Genomic DNA, 24280 nt, shown 5'->3' on the forward strand with positions numbered 1-24280 from the left:
ACCCTATGTGCCATGTGTGTGTGGGGAGAGCAAGAGCACACCTTCCCATATTCAGTCCTGTAGTACCCTAAACTGCATCCCCAATAGGCCATGCAAGGCTGCGGAAACAATACCTCTGGAGCCTTACATGGCACATTGGCAATGCCTCTTGGAGTACTACTGAACTGCCAAAGGGAAAACAAACTGTCCCTTTGACATTTCAGTCAAAGCCAGCCCAGAAGTGCTCCCTCGGCTGCTTGCTGCAGCTGGTGTAGAGCTTAGTCTTTTCACTGGGCTGGCTCGGCTCATCCAGGGTGATTGGCTGGATGAAGGTCCACAGCCCATTATGGACAAGCCGACCGTGGGTGTGGCATACAGCAGCACAAAAAATAAAAATAAAAAAAAAATAAAAAAACTTTCACAAAAATGTGAAAGTAGAATATTCGAAGGAGGGGTGAAGGAGGGCGGGCAAAAGCCGACATAAATAAAGAAGATATTTAGGACAGTGCCCTCACCATTACGTCTCAAAAATAAATGTGAAGAACGTCTGCCCAGATGTGCTTCCCAAGTCACACCTGCATGTGTATACTGGATGCTCAATGGTGCGCTTCTTCTTCTTCTTGCTGATAGATTTTCATCCATCAGCTGTGATTTTTGGATACCGAGGCTTGAGCCTCATTACTCCTTATCGGGTTGAGTATGAAGTCGTGGGTTTGTATTCTTCTTAGTCTGTGTGGTCTTGTCACAGTTCTGCTGGTGATGCTCAATGGTCGCCAGAGATAGTGATTTATTCACCCTGTCATCAAATCATTGGAGGTGATTTCCATAACCTCAAAACTATGTTCTTAGCAATCATTGTGGATCTGAAAATAACAGATAGTATTGGGCTTTGACAAAGCCTCCGGTTCATATATATCGCATAGGAACTAATGTTCGCCAAAGAAGCTCTTTTCACTTGTCCCTCTGACATGGGGCCTTTATGCCACAACCGTTCAGAGTTGAACAAGAGAGACACCATATTTCAGTGCAGACAGCGCAAAGAATAAAGCAGCTCTCATTTAGCCCGCAGTGCGACCTGGCTACCAAGCATGAAATTGTCGACGGCTCCCGAATTTCTCTCTTTATCTGCACCATATGCTAATTCGTGCCGGGGTGTTTCCAGCCAAGCGCTCGGATTGGCAGGGACTCTAATCTTACAACAAGTTTGAATGCACCAGCTATTTCAGTTATACGGCCGCCTGTTGATTTTCTCTAATTCAGAGGCAATTCTGCCTAATGCCCACTGACAGCCTTATGTTCATGCATCTGCTGTGGAGGGTAAAAACAATTTTCTGCTTAAAATAACAGCAGCCGTGCCAACTGCTTTTAGTTTCAGCTTGTGTACACTAAAGTACAAGTGTGGGGACGAGTGGTTTATTGCATTCTCTCCCAAGGCCACGCTTTTTCTTCTCCTCTTCTGTCAGGCTATCTATCCGTGCTCAGCATTTCGGTCTGCTCGCGCCACTGAAGTTAGGGTTTGCGGAATATGTTTACAGAGCTGGGCCACCGTGGCCCATTTCAAAATGACGTTTATGGGCTCCCTTAGCTACAGCTGGAATAATCCGTCTGCAAATGTAAACAACAAAAAAACGTGCATTCATTTGGTGTAGTTTAAGGTTGTCACATGCAAAAGGCAAGTGAAAAAAAAGATACATATGCTTCTCGGTCACGAGCAGTTTCATTGGCGGTAGTTCTGTGTCCCCCATATCTGTGCATACAAGCAACATAGTCGAAGGAATAGGAAGACAGTATTCAGTGCAACCAAGTTAAACGACTTCAGATGAGCGATGCAGCTTTATGGTGCATCGATTATAATACAGAATATGTACCCTAATAGAAATCCTTGTCTATGAATATCCACCTTGTATCATTAAGGTTGCATACCATGAACCAGGGGCGTTGCTTGGGGGCGGGGGGGCTAAGGGGGCTATAGCCCCTGATCTTTTGGTTGTAGCCCCGGATAGAATCTCAAGAGCTACAGCCAAAAGACTAGCTAGCCCCCAGTCCCAACAGTTCCGACATCAGCTTAGCCCCGGGTCTTTTCCAGACCTAGCAACTCCCCTGCCATGAACCAGGCCTTGAACCTCATATACACTGCACATCTGCAAAGATGTGAAAGCTCGTTAGAACAAGTCTGTAATAATTGAACTCCCTTTGGAGAGTCTGTTTTTGACCAGCAAATACACAATTACAAGCGACACAGCCTTTACATTTGTGAAGGCTCAGACTTGGTGATTTCATAAAATACGGCCCACAGGCTCCTCCGATTTTTGTTGACATGATTTCTCCTGTCTTGGTAGCCTATGGCATATGTTTGGAGTGGTCAAATCCCAGGACAAACTCGCAGGCCGGATCTGTAGTAGGAGCCTCAGATTTTGTATCAACTCTCTGGGTTATTCATTGGCTTTGTTTTACCAATGAAATTCCTCGTGTACTGATTTTCAAGTTTGTTGAGCTAATCAGGGTGCCTGAATCTCCTAAAAAAAGTTTGACACTCAATAAAAAGGCACCAATAATGTGTGGTTCATTTACTAGTTTTGCTAAATGGTGAGTTACGCAGTACACAGGGCAGACTCACCATGTTAGTGTGTTTACAGCTTTTAGAGACTTTGTATACACTGTTTCTCGACTTAAGTGTTAGTTGTTGTGTAGTTTGTGTTGTTTGCCCGGTTTGTATTATCTATTGGTGTGCCCCTCTGTCTGCTTTGTTTTTGTTTGGCCTTTTATTACGTTCACTTGTAAACAGAGCTACCTACAAACCTCTGCCATTTTATCTTGTCCCTTTCCCTGTTTATATAACCATGATAAAAAAGATGTTTAACCCCTTAAGTGCCATGAGTATTTCTCCCCAGTGCCAGGGCCTTTTTTGGTGATTTCGGTATGTGGCCATTCAATGGCTTGTAACTTTTTTGTTACATGAGGTATCTCGGTCAAATTTGGCTCCTTTTTTCCCACATGTAGGCGGTCGTAACGCCACCCAGGAATCCTAGGTTGCTGTAGGGGAGTGAGAGAAAATAAGCAAAAAGGGCGAAAATGTTGGTTTTTTTCAAGAAATGCCAATAAAATGACGTACAAAGAAGCCTGTGGTGTTTTCCTTGTAAGAGCTAGGAACGAATGGTTTGCTGTGCTGAATTCCCCAATTTCCTGGCTTTCAAGAAAAAGGATGAGTGGAAACGAAAAAAAAAAATATTTTGATGTGGTTATCAACCGTTTTGTGAGAGGTAGGCGATTTTGGCCATTTTTGCCAATTAGACATGCATGGATGGAATGGAAGAAAAGGGTAGGAAAGCCGAATTGGAGGACAGAAAGGCAAGTATTCCTGAAAAGTAGACTAAATTCCAAGTTTCGGAAGGGGTGATTTGCGTAGGTCAAGCAAAAACTAGGTAGGGGAAACGGCCATGGATTGGGGGAAAAGTGGGAACATGACTGAAAAAAAGGTATGTGTTGGACATGGTTGGCTTGGTACGGCAATGGCTTCTATGAATTTTGAGAAAATCAATGCTCCGCTACATTCCCCCGACTCTTGCAGTTAGGAGAGCACACATTTTTGTAGTGTTTTACAAAACAAGCAATACCACAAGCCAAACACTGAGCCATGGTACACAGGAGTTTTACGCTCACGGCCTGAACAGACGCACTTAGCATGTGTAAATCGGGAAAACAACTGTGGTGAGGAACGGCAAGCATACATTCTTTGAAAAGCACAGGCAGACCTTTTCAAGGGAAGGTGACTTGTGCAGGTTACAAAAGTGTATGGTGCGTGAAGCAGTGACTAAATGTAGGTCACATTTGGGAAATGAAAGGGTTGTGTGACAAAGGCCACCAGCAAATGGGTCAAAACGTTTTGAAAACCACACAAACACAACAGATGGCCTACTGTCCCCCGTTCCCAGAGGTGTCCCAATGAAAATGGTACCTCACATGTGTGGGTGCACCTATCTGGCCGCCAAGGGGAAAGCCTAAAACACAAGTAACCCCAAGTCTGTTTTCAGACCGGAATTTGAGACGCTCTGCAGACCGGCACAACATACAGATATGGGCTTCGAGTGTCCAGGCCACCAGGGAAAACCGGAAAACCCATGCATTTCCGAAAAGAGGACAACAGTGGGAATCCACAGAGGTATGATACGCCCAAATCGCCCCAGAATTTATTACTCAGACACCCCCGCAAAGTCCGAAATGTCGGAAAAAACTGCATTTTCCGCATATTTCGCTCGGCTCACCCATCAAAACACGCCCCCAACAACACATGGCCTACCGTCCCGCGTTCCCACAGATGTCCCAATGAAAACCGTACCTCACATGAGTGGGTGCACCTACCTGGCCGCCAAGGGGAAAGCCTAAAAAACAAGTAACCCCAAGTCTGTTTTCAGACCGGAATTTGAGACGCTCAGCCGACCGGCACAACATACAGACATGGGCCTCGGGTGTTAAAGCCACCTGGGAAAACAGGGAACCCCATGCATTTCCGGAAAAAGGACACCCGTGGGAATCCGCAGAGGTATGATATGCCCAAATTGCCCCAGAATTTATTACTCAGACACCCCCGCAAAGTCAAATGTGGGGAAAAAACGCATTTTCCACACATTTCGCTCGTCTCACCCATCGAAACATGGCCCCAACAACACATGGCCTACGGTCCCGGGTTCCCACAGGTTTCCCGATGAAAACGGTATCTCACATGTGTGGGTGCACCTACCTGGCCGCCAAGGGGAACGTATACAACACAAGTAACCCTAAGTCTGTTTTCAGACCGGAATTTGAGACGCTCTGCCTACCGGCACAACATACTGGTATGGGCCTCGGGTGTCCAAGCCACCAAGGAAAACAAGGAACCCCATGCATTTCCGAAAAGAGGATACCCGTGGGAATCCGCAGAGGTATGATTTGCCCAAATCGCCCCAGAATTTATTACCCAGACACCCCCGCAAAGTCCGAAATGTGGGGAAAAAAACACATTTTTTCCGCACATTTCGCTCGGCTCACCCATTTAAACACGCCCCCAACAAAACATGGCCTACCGTCCCGCATTCCCAAAGGTGTCCCGATGAAAACGGTATCTCACATGTGTGGGTGCACCTACCTGGCTGCTAAGGGGAAAGCCTAAAACACAAGTAACCCCAAGTCTGTTTTCAGACCGGAATTTGAGATGCTCTGGCGACCAGCACAACATACAGATATGGGCCTCGGGTGTCCAAGCCACCAAGGAAAACAAGGAACCCCATGCATTTCCGAAAAGTGGACACCTGTGGGAATCTGCAGAGGTACGATTTGCCCAAATCGCCCCAGAATTTATTACCCAGACACCCCCGCAAAGTCCGAAATGTGGTGAAAAAAACGCATTTTCCGCACATTTCGCTCGGCTCATCCATCGAAACACGCCCCCAACAACACATGGCCTACTGTCCCGCGTTTCCACAGGTTTCCTGATGAAAATGGTACCTCACATGTGTGGTTGCACCTACCTGGCCGCCAAGGGGAACGTATACAACACAAGTAACCCTAAGTCTGTTTTCAGACCGGAATTTGAGACGCTCTGCCTACCGGCACAACATACTGGTATGGGCCTCGGGTGTCCAAGCCACCAAGGAAAACAGGGAACCCCATGCATTTCCGAAAAGAGGATACCCGTGGGAATCCGCAGAGGTATGATTTGCCCAAATCGCCCCAGAATTTATTACCCAGACACCCCCGAAAAGTCCGAAATGTGGGAAAAAAACCACATTTTTTCCGCACATTTCGCTCGGCTCACCCATTTAAACACGCCCCCAACAAAACATGGCCTACCGTCCCGCATTCCCAAAGGTGTCCTGATGAAAATGGTACCTCACATGTGTGGGTGCACCTACCTGGCCCCCAAGGGGAACGTCTACAACACAAGTAACCCTAAGTCTGTTTTCAGACCGGAATTTGAGCGCTCTGCCTACTGGCACAACATACTGGTATGGGCCTCGGGTGTCCAAGCCACCAAGGAAAACAAGGAACCCCATGCATTTCCGAAAAGCGGACACCTGTGGGAATCTGCAGAGGTACGATTTGCCCAAATCGCCCCAGAATTTATTACCCAGACACCCCCGCAAATTCCGAAATGTGGGGAAAAAACCGCATTTTCCGCACATTTCGCTCGGCTCATCTCGCGAAACACGCCCCCAACAACACATGGCCTACTGTCCCGCGTTTCCACAGGTTTCCCGATGAAAATGGTACCTCACATGTGTGGGTGCACCTACCTGGGCGCGAAGGTATAAGGCTAAACCACTGCTATCCCCACCAAAGCGTTTGGTGAGCCAACCTACAGATTTAGGCCTGGGGTATTGCAGCCACCAAGAAAAACAGGGACCCCCCTTGCATTTCCGAAAAGAAGACACCCGTGGGAATCCGCAGAGGTATGATTTGCGCAAATCGCCCCAGAAATGATTACCCAGACACTCCTGCAAAATCCGAAATGTGGGAAAATAAACACATTTACCGCACATTTTGCTCGGCTCACTAATCGAAACACGCCCCAAACAACACATGGCCTACCGTTCCGCATTTCCACAGGTGTTCCGATGAAAACGGTACCTCACATGTGTGGGTGCACCTACCTGGCCGCCAAGGGGAAAGTCTAAAACACAAGTAACCCCAAGTCTGTTTTCAGACCGGAATTTCAGACTCTCTGCCGACCGGCACAACATACAGATATGGGCCTCGGGTGTCCAAGCCACCAAGGAAAACAGGGAACCCCATGCATTTCCGAAAAGAGAACACCCGTGGGAATCTGCAGAGGTATGATTTGCGCACATTGCCCCAGAATTTATTATCCAGACACCCCCGCAAAGTCCGAAATGTGGGAAAATAAACGCATTTTCCGCACATTTCGCTCGGCTCACTCATCAAAACACGCCCCCAACAACACATTGCCTACCGGCTCACGTTCCCACAGGTGTTCCGAAGAAAATGGTGCCTCACATGTGTCGGTGCACCTACCTGGCCGCCAAGGGGAAAGCCTAAAACACAAGTAACCCCAAGCCTGTTTTCAGACCGGAATTTCAGACTCTCTGCCGACCGGCACAACTTACAGATTTGGGCCTCGGGTTTCCAAGCCACCAAGGAAAACAGGGAACCCCATGCATTTCCGAAAAGAGGACACCCGTGGGAATCTGCAGAGGTATGATTTGCGCACATCGCCCCAGAATTGATTACCCAGACACCCCCGCAAAGTCCGAAATGTGGTAAAAAAATGCATTTTTTGCACATTTCACTCGGCTCAACCATCGAAATACACCCCCAATAACTCATGGCCTACCGTCCCGCATTCCCACATGTGTCCTGATGAAAACATTACCTCACATGTGTGGGTGCACCTACCGGGGGCGCAAAAGGAAAAGGGTAACCCACTTGTAACCCCAAGCCTTTCGCCACTGCCCATTTTGTTCATGTGGGCAACCTACAGATTTGGGCCTAGGGTGTCGAAGCCAGCAAGGAACACAGGGAACCCCATGCATTTTCCAAAAGAGGACACCTCTGGGAATCCACAGAGGTCTGCCTTGCGCAAATTGCCCCAGTTTTTATTAGCCACAATTCCCGACAAAGTGTGATATTTGGTGGGGAAAAAACACAATGTTCACTTTGTCTGGGGTTCTGGGTAATAAATTATGTCCCGCTTCGCGCAAGTCAGACCTCTGCGCATTCCCACAGGTGTCCTCTTTTGGGAAATGCATGGGGTTCCCTGTTTTCCTTGCTGGCTTCGACACCCTAGGCCCAAATCTGTAGGTTGCCCACATGAACAAATTATGCTGTGGCGAAAGGCATGGTGTTACCAGCGGGTTACCCTTTTCCTTTTTCGCCCCCGGTAGGTGCACCCACACATGTGAGGTACCTTTTTCGTCGGGACACCTGTGTGAACGAGAGAAGGTATGATATCTGTTGTTGGCGACGTGTTTCGGTGAGTGGACACAGGGAAATGTCTCTGAAATTGGCTGGAAATGAAGACAATTCTCAGACATTTAGCTCTGGCCACCCACCGAAACACACCGCCAACAACACATGGCCTACCTTCCCACATCCCCACACGTGTCCCGATGCGATGAAAATGGTACCTCACATGTGTGGGTGCACCTACCGGGGGCGCAAACATAAAAGGGTACCCCACTGGTAACCCCAAGCCTTTCGCCACTGCCCATTTTGTTCATGTGGGCAACCTACAGATTTGGGCCTAGGGTGTCGAAGCCAGCAAGGAAAACAGGGAACCCCACGCATTTTCCAAAAGAGGACACCTGTGGGAACCCACACATGGTCAAATTGGAGGGGCGGCCCATCTCATGTAGCCCTCCCCAGGGGCAGATAATGGGGGGGGCTGACCTGCACTCCTCCCTGGGCTCAGACGTCCGTTCCTAGGAGCGGATATCTGGTCCCAGGGAGGGCTGCATGACATGGCACCCACTCCATTGCGGCTGTGGGGGAGGGGTTCAATGCCACATCCCATTAGAAACTTCCCAAACCCTTTGGGGTGCCCCACAGCCCCTCTAAAAAGTGTTCCACCATTTTCCATTTTTTTCTTTGTTTACAAAACTTGCCTTGGTGCAGAGGGGCACATTGGTGTGCCAATCAGGCCCTGGGGTGCCCAAAACTTACTGCCCCACCCACTGGGGGGCCTGTCCCACCATTTTTGGGGGCCCTCTCCCCCATCACCCCAAATGGGTGACAGGGGCACCTCATGCAGGCCTCCCTGGGCCACCTACAAACGGCTGCGTGAGGTCCACCCCCCCTCCATTTGGGGTTGGGGGGAGAAGGCCCCCAAAAATGATGCGACAGGCCCCCAATGCATGGGGCAGTAGGGTTTGGGCACCCTGGGGGCAGATTGGCACACTAATGTGCCCATCTGTGCCAAGCGAAGTTGGGTAAACAAAGAAAATAATACAAAATCGTAGGCTGCTTTTTAGGGAGGGCTGAGGGCCACCCTAAATTAGCAGTGAATGTTATACTGCAACGGGGGGTGGCACTCACCCCCCACCCCCACCCCAAATGGAGGGCCCCACCTCATGCAACCCTCCCTGGGGGCAGATATCTGCTCCTAGGAAGGGGCATCTGACCCCAGGGAGGGATGCATGAGATGGGGCCCCCTCTCTCTGTTGCCAGGGAGGGATGCATGAGGTGGGGCCCTCCATTTGGGATAGGGGGGTGAGGGCCACCCCCATTGCAGTACATCATTCGCTGCCAATTTAGGGCGCCCCTCAGCCCCCCTAAAAAGCAGCCTATGAATTTGTATTATTTATTTTGTTTACCCAACTTCGCTTGTTGTAGATGGCCACATTAGTGTGCCAATCTGCCCCAGGGTGCCCAAACCCTACTGCCCCATCTATTGTGGGGCCTGTCCCACCATTTGTGGTGGACCTCTACTCACCCACACCGAACGGAGGGGAGGCACATCATGCAGCCCTACCTAGGAGGCTCAGGGAGGGCTGCATGAGGTGCCCCCCTCAGCCATTTGGGGTGGTGGGGAGAGGGCCACCACAAAAAGGGGGGGGCAGGACCCCCAATAGATGGGGCAGTAGGGTTTGGGCACCCTGGGGGCAGATTGGCACACTAATGTGGCCATCTGCGCCAAGAGAACTTGGGTAAACAAAAACAATGATACAGAATTGTAGGCTGCATTTTAGGGGGGCTGAGGGGTACCCTAAGTTGGCAGCGAATGATGTACTGCAACGGGGGGTGGCCCTCACCCGAACCCCACCCCAAATGGAGTGCCCGACCTCATGCAACCCTCCCTGGTGTCAGATAGGGAGGCCTCACATCATGCATCCCTCCCAGTGGTCAGATGCCCCTTCCTAGGAGCAGATATCTGCCCCCAGGGAGGGTTGCATGAGGTGGGGCCCTCCATTTGGGGCGGGAGGGGGTGAGGGCCATCCCCCGTTGCAGTACATCAGCCCCCCTGAAATGCAGCCTACAATTTTATTTCTATTTTTTTTTGTTTACCCAAGTTCGCTTGATGCAGATGGCCACATTAGTGTGCCAATCTGCCCCCAGGGTGCCCAAACCCTACTGCCCCATCTATTGGTGGTCTTGCCCCCCCTTTTGTGGTGCCCTCTTCCCCCACCCCAAATGGCTGGGGGGGGGACACCTTATGCAGCCCTCCCTGAGCCTCCTAGGAAGGGCTGCATGATGTGCCCCCCTCCGTTCGGTTTGGGTGAGGAGAGGGCCACCACAAATGGTGGGATAGGCCCCCCAATAGATGGGGCAGTAGGGTTTGGGCACCCTGGTGGCAGATTGGCACACTAATGTGTGCCTTGCAGGGATCGACCAAAACAGAGTGCCTAAACCGACGAGGCGGCTCGTCTGTGGCAACCTGGACCGCTTGCCACCAACGAGCCGGCTTGTCGGTGGCACTTAAGGGGTTAAGTAAAGCTCCTTCCCCATTTCCTTCATCCCAAAAAACACAATGCACAAGAAAAGTTGTTTACCCTACCTAGTTTCTTTCTGCATGTGTCTTGTTGTTGTATCTCAAGAGTGCTGTACTGTTGTTTGAGTTTGTGTCTTATTTCTTGAGTTACGTACACTGTAACTGGTTGTCTTGTTCTCTTGTTTTCACACAAAATGCATGGTTTGATACCATTTATTCAACTACCTGGAAATGTTATCCAGAGGACGGAACAATGCATTACCTTCGAAAGTCCCATAGACATCTTCATCAGTGGTGCACAGTGAACTCTTTGCAAAAGAAACAACCACTACAAATAAGTTCATTTTCAAAGCAAGGAAAAACAGCCTTTTCAGTTTCCCTTACATTGCGTCAAGGAATAGTTTGCATAGAATGCAGGTCTGGAATGACTGCCATATTTAAAGGACCATACAACTGCTGTAAACCGGGAATAACAGCAACTGGAAACAATTCTGGTTTCCAGTCAGATTTGCCTGCTAAAGCAACAGTTATCTTCTCCTCCAAATGTTTTCTTGACTCTATCAATCATCAGGGAGGCTGTTCTCCTTTTCCTTTTCAGGTGTGTCTGGTTAATTCTCATTAAAGTCTCTAAGGATTCTGGTACATGTAGTCACACACTTATTTCAATGCAGGTGACTAGGAACCAACTCTCCTCCAAAGCACAAATCTTACACTTAATAGGGGGGAGGGGGAAAGCCATGTTTATGGCTCTCCATAGTAAGGCATGATGACCCTGGTGCTGCTGCCTCTTGAGCCCGGGACTCTTGAAACACTGTAAAGAATGGAGATGAGGCGCACACTCTGGTTTCCAGACAGATTTACCTGCCAAAGCAACAGTTAGTCTTCTCCTCCAAACGTTTTCTTGACTCTATCAATCATCAGGGAGGCTGTTCTCCTTTTCCTTTTCAGGTGTGTCTGGTTAATTCTCATTAAAGTCTCTAAGGATTCTGGTACATGTAGTCACACACTTATTTCAATGCAGGTGAGAAGGAAGCAACTCTCCTCCAAAGCACAAATCTTACCCTTAATAGGGGGAGGGGGAAAACCATGTTTATGGCTCTCCATAGTAAGGCATGATTGTGATGCTGGAAATGCATCAGAGGGACAGGGCCTCCGAATCCTTGTCCTCTACTGCTTTTTATCATGTGTTCTGTTGTGTTTTCCGTGATGGAGTTCATGTGGGACTCCTGGCGGTGCAGCTCTCTTTCTTTTGGTTTGGTGAATGGACCCGTGGGATACCCTTATGGCACCCATGGATGGGGGTACAACCCTGTGCCCCTAGTGTATGTTTTTGGGCACCTGTGGGTGGCCCGCAGAGCAGGGTATGGGCTGGTGGCAGCTCCATGCTGAATTTGACAGGTGCGCAGAGTATCCTCCATTTTGGGATACCCCAGCCCTGCCATTGGAATCAGTTGATTCCTGATGGAAAACAAGATGGCCCCGGTGACCTCTTGCTTTCTATTACCCATTACCTTGTTTTCCCAAAGTCCTGGGAAGCCCTGACTCTGTCCCTTCCCCCTGACTGGCTGTTGGGTGGAAGTACCATATATGGTGTTGTTGTGAAGGCCCGGCCAGACTGGCTGGAGCCTTCCCGGGGATGTATGTTGTGGGTACCTCCTGTGGGTGGTACCTGGGTGGATAGAGTGTGTGACGAATATGCGTTCTGTGTTGTGGATGTCTAGTATCTGGTGGTTGACACAATGACTGAGACAGCCCTGCCCGAAACCGGTATGAATGTAGCTTGGAGTGTTGAATGGCTCGGTACTTGTCCCAATACACATAACTTGTTGTGAGTGTCTGGAGAGAAGTGAATGGCCTGAATACCTCATGTGCCTGCCTGCATGAATGCCCATAGTCGTGATTGGATGTTTGAGTGTGACCCAGCGGAATGAATGGGAGATCAGCAGTAGATCTGGGGACCTCTCACTGCTAGGAATCGTGTTCAGAAACTGAAGTCCAATACGACGAGTAACTGGAGTAACTGACACTTGACCTTGAAGCCCTACTGGACGAGAAGAAGTGCTGTGGCTCTTCTTCACAATCTGAAAGCTGCTGTGGCTCCAAGGACTGACCCACAGAGGACCTGGTAAGGCTCCCTCTTCCCGAGCTACGAGGGACCATTATGCACAGCTGATCTTTGCCAATGTTTCCTGGTAGACAGACCTTCGACAGCCTGCCGACCCGATACGGGGACTGCTGCGGAACTCCAAGGAGAAGCACTCGGACTGTTGTCCGCCACTGTCGACAACCACCGTCGCCGACCGGAGCCGCCGTGCTCCCGTTTGCCTAAGAACTTCCGCTTGTCTCCTGCTGGAGAAGACCCGACTGTCGACGCGCCGAGGAGCATCCACCGGTGGGTTTCCCACCATCTAAAGACCATAGAGACGCAGACGACTCGACGCCCTTGCTGGGCTACAGTTCTTCATCATCTCTTTGCGGTCCAGAACTATTGTCACCGAGGTGCCCCACATGCCTCTTCCTTGCAGGACGCCAACGCTCTGTCGTCGACGAGCACCGCTGGTAACGAAGCTGCCACTTCAATGCCGTAGTTCAACCTGTTCACCGTCGGACGTTCGACGATCCGTGGCTCCTGCCCTAAAGGGAGTCACTCAAGAAGGATCGGTCGAGGCATCGTCGGAGAACTCTACTCCACCAGGTACATTCGGGGGGTAAAACCTTAAAAGGAAGAAGTGAGACTATTGAACATATGGACTGGGCTTGTGCTATATCTTTATTTACAGGTTGGCCAGGTGGGGTGGTCTCCACACAGAACTCGGCCCAGTGGTAGGGGTCAGTATTCTGCCTACTGTTTCAACCATCTTGCGTTTCTTCCTATCTCTATTGCTGGTTTCCTCGTTATTGATCTGTGTGACATTTTAACCGTGCAGTTAATGCACTTTAATGAGATTGGATAACATTGGTGGTAGCACTTTAGAATTGTAAATATTTATCATTATTGTCTTCCAAGTACAAAGTGCGTTATTGTGAGCGTGTACATACCTTTGAATATTAATTATATAAATACTCTGTTTTCAGTAATACAGTGTGTGGACATTCCTTTGTGGGGGTTCGGTGACTACACTGTACTTAAGAACCAGCCTGCATCACCTCCTGAGAAGCTAGGCCTTGATTGCTCGACCATGTACCAATAATAGAGAATCTTGGCTGGGGTCCTCTGTGCCTCTACCATATAGAGAGCGGAAGTACAGACACCCCCTACCAGTCTTTACAATGATGACCCTGGTCTGCTGCCTTTTGAGCCCGGGCCTCTTGAAACACTGTAAAAAATGGAGATGAGGTGTGCAGTCTGGTTTCCAGTCAGATTTACCTGCTAAATCAACAGATAGTTTTCTCCTCCAAATGTTTTCTTTACTCTATTAATCATCAGGGAGACTGTTTTCATTTTCCTTTTCAGGTGTGTTTGGTTAGTTCTCATTAAAGACTCTAAGGATTCTGGTACATGTAGTCACACACTTATTTCAATACAGATGACTAGGAACCAACACTCCTCCAAAGCACAAATCTTACCCTTAACAGGGGGAGGGGGAAAACCATGTTTATGGCTCTCCATAGTAAGGCATGATGACCCTGGTGCTGCTGCCTCTTGAGCCGGGACTCTTGAAACACTGTAAAAAAATATTATTTATCCCTCCCAGCACCTAGCAGTATAAATCACATGATTATGGCTTCAACGATATGCCCTGTCCATCCTCTCTGAACATTTCAGCACTTGTTAATTTGGGGTTGCTGGTCAAAGGGCACCTGGTGCCATGGAATTCAGGGATCTTAGGGTTTAGTCAGTTATATGGGCTATAAACCATGGTCAGTGTGAGATAACATGAACACCAGGCGCCAATATGATCACGGTCTTGTAGGGAACATTCCTCTTGGGTGAAAAACACATCTTTGCAACAGTTTCAAGAACAAGGAATAAACAGTGTGGTGGGTGGGGGTGCAAACTGTCTTCATGGGAGCTTGGGCATGACTGGAGATTTCTGTGACCTCATGGATTTGGGCCTAGTGCATGTAATGCCACAATTAATGTACAAGCCTTCCCTTCTACCTAGGATTACTGATAACTACACAAAATGCAGACGCTGCCAGTGCCTTGGGATACACCATTATAATTTGTTCTATTAACATGGGGTCCTGCTTGATGGGAAGGTGTCCCTCTCACTGTTTCCCCCTCCCTCTGGCTCATCACAGTGCCTTGAATGCATATCGCCTTACTTTAATGCACCTTGGGGGTGCTGCCCCCTTCCCAACATTACCCCCTTTTGTTACTTCTACAGTAACAAATTCTGGAATGCTTCTGTGCTCCCGCTCCCCAGTTTCAATATCCACATATGGCTGAGTCTGCTTTACTGGCACCCACGCCCTACACACTGATCACAAACTCTCTCCCTACGCGCGTACTCTTCAGGTGAACAAATCATGTAAATGCAACCCCCCTCCCCTGCCAGGTCCACTCAAACCTCTGTGCAATTTTCTGGATCAGGGGGTGGGGAAATGATAGCGTGGTATAGAGGATCTACTTCATCTCCTTACAGAATGGGGAACATTTCAGACTTTAGACCATCCTGTGGGACATTAGTTTGTACTTCAATGTTTTTTTTTTTGCAAGGTGCTTTTGAAACCCCAATTTATACCATAATTCTTGTGCTATCAACAGTCACAGTAGCACAGCATTGCATAACCAACTGAAAAGAGCAGAAAATGACCAAGATTAACTCAATGATGGGCATTAACATCTTCAGGATCGCTCCAAGCATTGACAGGGCACACTTAAATGCCACATTCAGCCAATCACTGTCCTGAATTCCTCCCTCCTCCTTCATTCGAACACCCAGGCAATGGACAACTGCAATGATGTGGGATAATGATGCGTTTCCGTGTTCTGGATGCACAAATGTACCACCGGAATCGCCAACATTTTTGCAAACCCCACCCTCCACTGCTGTTAACATGTCACAACACCCACAATTTGACCTTGATCACGTTGAACCCATTCGCTGTGTTGAAAGCTGGACCACTTCCCACCTCACAATTTGCAGCCATTTGGCATTGGCTGCTGCCTGCACTCCCTGCAACGGTAGAGATGAGACAAATGATTCTGCTGAACTGAAAAGCCTGTATTTTTCTGGAATTTCAGCAAGCCATGTGGAAGAATCTTTAGAAATGAAATTAAATCTTTTTCATCCTCTGTGGTTATTGTAACCGTCATTTGCCTAGCTAGATCTGGGGCTCTTGCGTGGGCACCAAACTCTTATCTTCATTTTCCACTCTCGGGAAACTTGTTGGCCCCTATGCAGGCACTAAACCCCCTTCAGGTGTTCTTCTGGGATTACTAATAATGCTGAGTGCAATGTGGCAGCAAACAACAGCCCCTCCATGATGCTGGGAGGTGCAAGTAAGCTTGTTGGCTGCAGACCAAGTAGATATCCATCAATGTCTGTAATCCAGAGAGTTGTATTACAGTGTTTGTTTGTGCTGACAAAGACTGTACCTTTTCTGCGGAACCACAGTCTACATGCTTCTTTTTTGTGCACTAGCACCGACTTTTCCATCATTGCAATCCACATCAGCTTTGTGATATGCTCTGTCCAGATTTAGGCACAGAAGTTGACCACTCGTGCTATCCTTTCCTTGCTATATGTTACCAATCCTTCTGTCAAGCAAGGTAGTGTGTTGTCCTGCCAGATATTATTGACATATTTCCGCCCCTTCACCATCAGATAGGGTAACTCCAAAAACTTGATGTTTCTTGGGTCTTCGGTGCATTTTGCAAAATCAGGGCCCGCCATTTGCAGTTGCACACTGTGTGCCTGGAACGTTCCTTTGTGCGAGATAGACCAGGCCGTGTGCCTCCATAATTGGGACTGCTTGTGGTACTAACACCTTGGGAGCGCCTGACGCATGTGGAATGAGTGAACACACCTAACAGCTCCCATTCACAGCATTTCTACCCACACCACCCCTATCAGAGTACCATGAAATATTGAAATCAGGGTGATGAATATCCTCAATCACATCAAATCCCAGCCCTTTATATGTGTCATACTTTTGTCGTACTTCTGTTTTCATTAATCTATACACATTCTCAAGGATGGCCACTTTAGCAGTACTGTTACTTTCAGAGATAACATTATACTGTGTCATAATGGTAGCCAATCCTCTTTTGTTTTAAACAACCTATTTTCTACTTACTCCACTGATGTAACCTGCATCTTAGAGTCATTAAGCTAATTTCCATTATTAGTATTAGTGTTCACATTAGCACTGATATATGTAAATCCACTTTTGTTATTAATATATATATGCATTGTTCCATTGGGATAATATGCAATCCTATTTCCCTCATTCTCACCTTTATAGGACCTCCCCATATAAAAGCCTCCCCAATACACTCCCAGTAGTACTAGCAATAATACACACAATCCTACGGCAATTACTGACAAACAATAATAGATATATGTCCACAATCTTGCAATCGTGTCTCTACACCTCGTGTCCCTACTTAACAAACTAAGTACATTAATTTCATCCATCTTATTCTTTCCCGCAATAGAAGCAGAGACACCCAATATAACAAAAAAGCGATAAACATACAAGAAACTCTGTAAAAGAGAGAAAGGAAAGAGAAAAGAGAGAAAGCGAAAAAGGGAAATAATGAGAGAGAGAAAGAGAAAGAGAGAAACAAAAAGAAAGTAGAGAGAGAGAAAAGGACTCCCAGAAAAAGAAAACTTCAGAGCTAGCAGCTGAGCTTTGGCCTGCCACTTGGACATGCCACCACACCCACATCATCCCCGGACAGGCCGGTATGATTATCTGGGTAGGAGTACTGTTGTCCCTTGTTTCAAGATAACTGATGCACCACTGTGGTCTCTGGAGGTGCCCTATGAATATCAGAGAGGTGTACGCAGTAGCGTAATTCTTTCACTTTAACTGTGATGGGAGTAAAAAATACCACCTCATACAGTCCTTGGAACCAGGGGTTGTTCCACGTGCATACACATTTCTAAACATAGATATAGTCCCCAGGCAGCAGTGGTCAGTCGTTATATGCTCAAGATCTGTCACCGTAGTCTGTGCAGCATCAGGCGTCTCTGTCATCACAATCCTAGGTGCAATCTTCCGGGAGACACATTTAATGGCCCACGTTAGTGTCCTCAAATATTCTTTGAACTCCTCTCCTAACACTGCTGCAGCTCTGTGTGCATCAGAAGCTGTTCTTACAGGGGATATGGGGGTTTGCATATGCCGGCCAGTGACCACCCCGTGAGGTGATAGATGATGATATTTACTTGGCTGCGTGCGTAAACTAAAAAGGGCCAGGGTCAAACAGTGCACCCAGTTTTTCTTCATTGTGGTACACAATTTGGATAATGTGCTCTTAAGAAGTCTATTTATCCTCTGCACATTGGCCTGTGGGTGATAAATTAAACACATCCAATGCTTGATGCCAAGCAATGCTGTAACATGTTGGAATGACACATTGAAGAAATGCCATTTTATGACCTCAAAACCTTGTACATGCCCCAGCGTGGGAAGACTTCCTGCACTAGAAACCTCATAGCAGACTTGTCATCTGCGTGTGCACATGGCCCTGCTTCCACCCACCTTGAGAAAGGACAGACCACCACAATGAGATACCTGGATTCATTACAACGCTCACCCATATCAGCGTAGTCTATGTGTAAATCACAGAACCTCACAGTAGGGCGGGCATCAGTGTCCCGTAACGTTTGTAGTGTCATCCCTGTACCAAAACTTTTACATGTGGCGAATATATGACCATTTTCGTAATGCTTTCCTTGGTGGTTGGTGTGAACCAGTTCTCCTGTATGTCTGCTGCTATGTGTTGCTTTGAACTGTGAGATTGGTAGTGTAATTATTCAAATGCTGCTGATAGCAGCTCCTGAGGCATTACTGTCTTCCCAAAGCTCTCCTGCCTCCATAACACAACTGTTGAAGATTGCTTACATCCTCTCCGTAACCACAACTCCTTCTGTCTCTCAGGTGCCCTTCCTTGAAGTTCGAAAATCTGGGAAATGGGCAATGCTGTGTAAGGCACTGGATGCTCATTTGCTGGTAGGGCAGTCACAACGTGCTCAGTGGGAATTTAATTTGTCAGATACGCCACCATTTTGTAGAAAGAGAAATTAACAAGAGTAAAGTAAGAACAGATAAAGGTTAATACAGTTATCATAGATGAACACAGAAATTTGAAGCATCAGATAAATGCAGTCATGAGAGTCTGAGGTTTGAGAGCAAGTGATCTGTTATATCAAGCGACTGTAAACTCTAGCTGGCCATTGTTTTAGGCTGCAAATCTCATCAATTCTAACCAGAATAGGCAATTTTGAGTAATCATGGACATTGGAGTTCAAAACATCTGTAAAGCCACAGGTTGCAAACCATTTCATGAGATTGCCAAGTTTTTTGAGATTCATAAAAAGCTGCACATGGTTTTCAAACTTTATTTAGACCTTGTGTATTCCTTTAACCATTATGTATGTTTTTACTTTAGCAATATATTATGTGTTCTGGAAAAAACACCCTCTTCATAAATATATGAGAAAGTATATACCATTGAACAGACCAATTTACTTTAAAGAGTAAAGGTAATGGTGATCATATCTGTGATCACACTGTGAGTTTGTTGGTCGCTGGTGCTTCCCTGCTCCCCTTCCCTCCCAGCAGATCATTCCTACACTCTGGGGCACTGAGGAGTGCAATCAGCAGCATCAGATCATGTGGGGATAAGCACTTTCAGATTTGTTTCTCTCTTGCATGTATCATTGTGCATGGGAGCTGGATGGCCACAGTAGCAGTGTGCAGCAAACTTGAATTGGTTTGCCTTACACAGCCCACACTGCTTTTTGGGCCCATTCAGCGTGCTTCGCTTTTTGTGCATTCTAAAATGGGCACCCTCTTCCTCTGCATCGGAATGCCTCTGAGGGTGGCCATGGAGCCGGGTAAACAAGGCTCACAATTGGCTTATCCTGCCTTCCTATCACCCAATCAGAAGCCAGCAGGTGAAGAAGCTGGCCCCCGACTACAAGGCCCCTAACAAAGGCCCCTGTCCGTGCCTGTCAGGGCCTGGGAGGCCTGGGGGACCTCCCCACCCCAAACTGTGATGCGCATTGAATCACTTCTTTGGCACCCTGTTCCTGTTGGACTTGCCTCTTGGATCTCTTTGCACCCTTTTTGGAACATGTGAGTGATGGCTGATATTTCTTCTGCTTCCTCTTCTAACTCCTGAACCTCATCTGTTGTTTATTCACTCTGCCTCTCTACCTCTAGATCCTAATCTGCTCCTCGCACTTGCACTGTTCAAAGAAAAAAAAACAAAGAAGAACATTTTGATTCTAGGTGCCTGTTACATCACTGCACCCTATTTTGCTCTGCATTATACTCTGTTTAAAAATGTTCATTTCTAGATGATGTGCCTGTTACATCACTGCACCCTTTTTTGATCTGCATTATGCTCTGTTTAAGAATGTTCGATTCTAGATGATTGTGCCTATTGCATCACTGAAATCTTTTCATTTTGCTCGGCATTATGCTCTGTTTAAAAATGTTCGATTCTAGATGTTTGTGCCTATAACATCACTGCACCCTTTTTTTCTCTGCATTATATTCTGTTTAAAAATCAAATCTACGATGTTGTGCCTGTTACATCACTGCACCCTTTTTTGATCTGCATTATGCTTGGTTTAAAAATGTAGATTCTGGATGATTGCGCATATTGCAACACTGCACCCTTTTTTGCTCTACTTTTGCTCTGTTTAAAAAAAAAATCGATTCTTGATGATTGATCACTGCACCCTTTTTTGCTCTGCATTATGCTCTGTTTTAACATGGAATCTAGGTGGTTGTGCCTGTTACATCACTGCACCTTTTTTTTGCTTTGCATTATGCTGTGTTTAAAAATTGCATCCAGGCTGTTAAGCCTGTACATCACTGCACCTTTTTGCTCTACATCGTGCTCTGTCTAAAATCGTTTTGAGGGTGTGATATATATTTTCATTTACATCTTCCCATTGTTATGCACTGCATCCACCGGGATCCTTTATGGAATGCTGACATGGCACTCCCACGTATTGCTCTGCAGCTGTGTACTTCTATCAGGCCTCCAAGAGACTGGCCATGACTGTGCAATGCAGACACCTTCCCCACCTCCCCTCCTACTTCATGTCTCATGCACTTCTCACTATCATGCAGTTATGATGGACTCTTTGCCCTGTTCATCTTACCCTATCCTCCCCGTCCCTATTTCCATTTTTTATGTACAGCTCTTGCATTATTGAAAAAACCGTCATACATGTGCAATACTTATGTCCCTGTACAGTTATATTTCCTGAAAAATAGTTTCCACATACAAAAGTTTCGGAAAAAAAATGTGAATGCATTTTATTAATGGTAAAGGGTTTATTTTAGTTTTGTATAGTAAAATAAGTGTTTTTTTTTTTAAAAAAAGAAAACAGGGGGTGGGGGAACCCCACCTTTAAAAATAAAATGCATTCAAAGCTTTGTTTTTCGATGATTTTGTGTCGAAACTTTTGTATGTAGAAACTTTAACTGTCGAAAAAATCACTATAAACCAATTGTGTCATATGTTGTAAACTGTTTGTATTCCTCTTAGTTCTATGTTGTACCTCCAAATGCATAGCTTGTGCCCATTCTGAATGTTCCAATGCCTATTGAGAATTAAGAATGTCAATTCTGTTTATCTTCTTATCCTCCCTCCGCTGGAGCGTTTTGAAACGCTTTGTTATTGTATAGGCACTATATAAAAGTCCAATACATAAACAAATTATGTAAATATTTAGTGCCATGCACTGGGAAGCAGAAGTGTGTACTGGTCAGAGGAAATGATCGAGTCAATCCACAGAAACTGTGTATAACTACTTTTTAACTGGAGCCAATGAGCATTGTATTCGTATAATGCACAACACAAAATTAGTGCAGCATACTGTAGTGTAGCCATTACATCATACCTCTGTACCTTTGTCTGTCCTCACAGAGGTGGTCAAGAAGATACAGGCATACATGCACATGTTTCAAGTGGTAGTGAGAACATCCCCACAAATGGCATCACCACCTGGTCATGGGTTTGGTAATATTTTAGCTTGCCAAAGAGGAAGACTGGTAAGGCATAGGAACGCATTGTGGAAACAGGCTCTCGAGCAAAGGGGTTCATGCCGGGTCATTGCACCTTGGACAGCACATTGGGAATCACAGCAATATGTAACTGCTTCTGAGAAAGAAGTGCTCACATCATCTCCACTGAATCCCCTACCCCAGCAACTTTCAGTGGTGGTGTCATTGAAAAGGGAGTGGTAGCAAGTTAATATCAAGAGGAAGCACATGCTTGTTGTCGGGATGTATTGACACAATTATATTAACCTGTTTGTTGTGATGGTAATGTTGTTTAGGTGGCACAATGTGGCAGTCAGTGAAGGACTGACTAATACGATGAATGAGCGACTCAAGAAATCAGGGCAGAATCTCCAGTGTGTGGTTGTGCTACTAAGAATATGCTGTTATCTCAGTGCTATGAGAGTGCCAAAAAGTACTACCAGATTGTGGGTGAGCAATAAAGCATTTGAGAATATGTTAGTGGTTTATTGTTCTCCTCCACCTAAAAGCCAGGAGAACATCTCAGTGATGTGTTGTTCATCTACACCTAAAATTGTGTGTGTGTATGTGTGATGTTTGTGGGTGTGTGTTTGTGTTTGCTTGTGTGATTTATTGAGCTCCTCCACTTAAATAGTACAACTATCTCCATGTGATGTGTTGTTCTCCAACACCCAAAAAGTCATATGTGCTATTAAATATGTCTTTGTTCTCTTCCACCTTAGAACCGTCTGCCCATCTCAGTGGTTTGGTGTTCTCTTGTGCCTGAAAACCTACTGCGTCTCACGATGGTATGTCTTAAAAATCATAGTTGACTCACAGGGTGTTGTTGTTTTCCTCCATTTAAAAATCATACGTCTCAGTGAATATTTGTTCTCCTCTACCTAAAAATCGCAATTACTTCACTGTGATTTGTTGTTCTTCTCCACCCAAAAACGAATAATGTGTAATCTCTTACAGTACTTTACGATTCTCCCCCACCAAAATGCAGATGCACATCAGTGATCAAACATCGTGTTCCCCCCTCCCCCACTAAATTCACCTTTAATTTCTGACACTATGTTAAGTTAATTTTACTCCAACCTACCCTATTTCGAATCCAAAACTGTGCTTCTATTCGATATATGTTCTTCCCCCACATGTCTGATCTTTAATCTATCACTCATACCTCTCAGAAACATCATTCCTAAGAGTTAATTATGGTTTAAATTGACTGCTTTTAAATGGAGTCTAGTTTAAAATGCATCAATCCTCACTTACCCAAATCTCAAAGAGACTCAAAAGGTCTGACCTGGTCAAACGTGTTGCAGTTCGAGCAGTGGTCAACGTGGGCGGTAGCGGTTTGCAGCGATGTGCCTTTACTTAATTTTTTAAAAAAGTTTTACAGTTTCTATACTTTAACCGTTCTGGAATGGTTTCGTTTTTTATATGAAACTGTCGGAAGAAGTTGAAACTTGCACTTCAGTGCACTGCACTGAACATTCCCTTAAACAGCAGGTGTGTTTGGAGCTTTGGGCTGCGCATGGGAGAGGGGTGGCAATGGGGTTTGTGTGGAGCGGAGGCAGGCCAGCAGGGAACATAGTTCCACTATTTCTTTTCCTACATTTCACCCACTGAGTTCGAGGGATTTGAGGTTTATGAAAATGGTTTCACCCATTCCTAATCCCTGGGTCGTCTTCTATATAAAGTTGTGCCTCGTCAGTATGAACAGAAGGACTACCTCAGTCCTCACTCAATTCTGAGGTCTCCTGCCATTGTCAGCGTTTCCACCGGCAACCAGTGCCACACTGTCATCAGAAGGAGCACCTCCGTCTGATGGAACAGTGCCGTTTGAGAGACGAGGTAACAGTAATTACAATCAAATCTTAAGATAGCAGGATACGGATCCAAAATTAAAAAAACACCAACTCTGTGACAGTTTGATTGCTCCGCAGCACCCCAAACCCTGCAGAGGACTCCACTTAAATCTGCCATGCCTCCAAGAGGCTCCTTCTAAATCAAAGCCTAATTGTTCGCAGAGAGATTGTGCGGCAGTCTGCAATTTCTCTCTCCTTTTCATATGCAGGGATTTGATTAAGAACAGACAAGCTTTATGAATAATAGACTCCTAGCTCTAACAAAATGCAGCCAGCTTAAAAGAAGCAAGAGGAAATACTACAGAGAAACCTCATCCGTGTGTAATGCTTTCATTCCTGCCTGCTGACGCTCAGAGCTTTACCGTGTCCAGTCCCGGACTGGCCTATAGGGCAATAGGGCAATGCCCGAACCAAAACACAAAATGCGAGTGTAGGCCAGTTATTTTGGTGAAAGTGCCCAATTTTTGGCCGTTGTGGACTAATTTGATAATTTGCTTCACCATGCGGCTAGTTGTTATGACAAATATTACTGAATAAATATTATTTCAAATTGATAATTTGCATCACAATTGATCGATTACCTCGCCCTTGGGTATTACTCCAACAGTCTGTCACAAAAGGAATGAATTTCCATGTGCAACTGTAGGTAACTTTTTATTTGGTGCCCGAGACCATTGTATGCCCCAGACCGACCCTGACCACGTCCAATATTCTGGACAAGGACACAAAATGGCCGTGCATTCCTGTAGAGTTTGCTGCTTCAGGTCACGCCCCTTGCCACGTTGACCATAATTATAAACACTGCATGGGAGCTGATTACTGGTCGCTGTGAAAACGGGAGTTT

This window comes from Ambystoma mexicanum, chromosome 3q (assembly GCF_040938575.1).
Source record: "Ambystoma mexicanum isolate Mex_15411 chromosome 3q, UKY_AmexF1_1, whole genome shotgun sequence".
NCBI lineage: Eukaryota > Metazoa > Chordata > Amphibia > Caudata > Ambystomatidae > Ambystoma > Ambystoma mexicanum.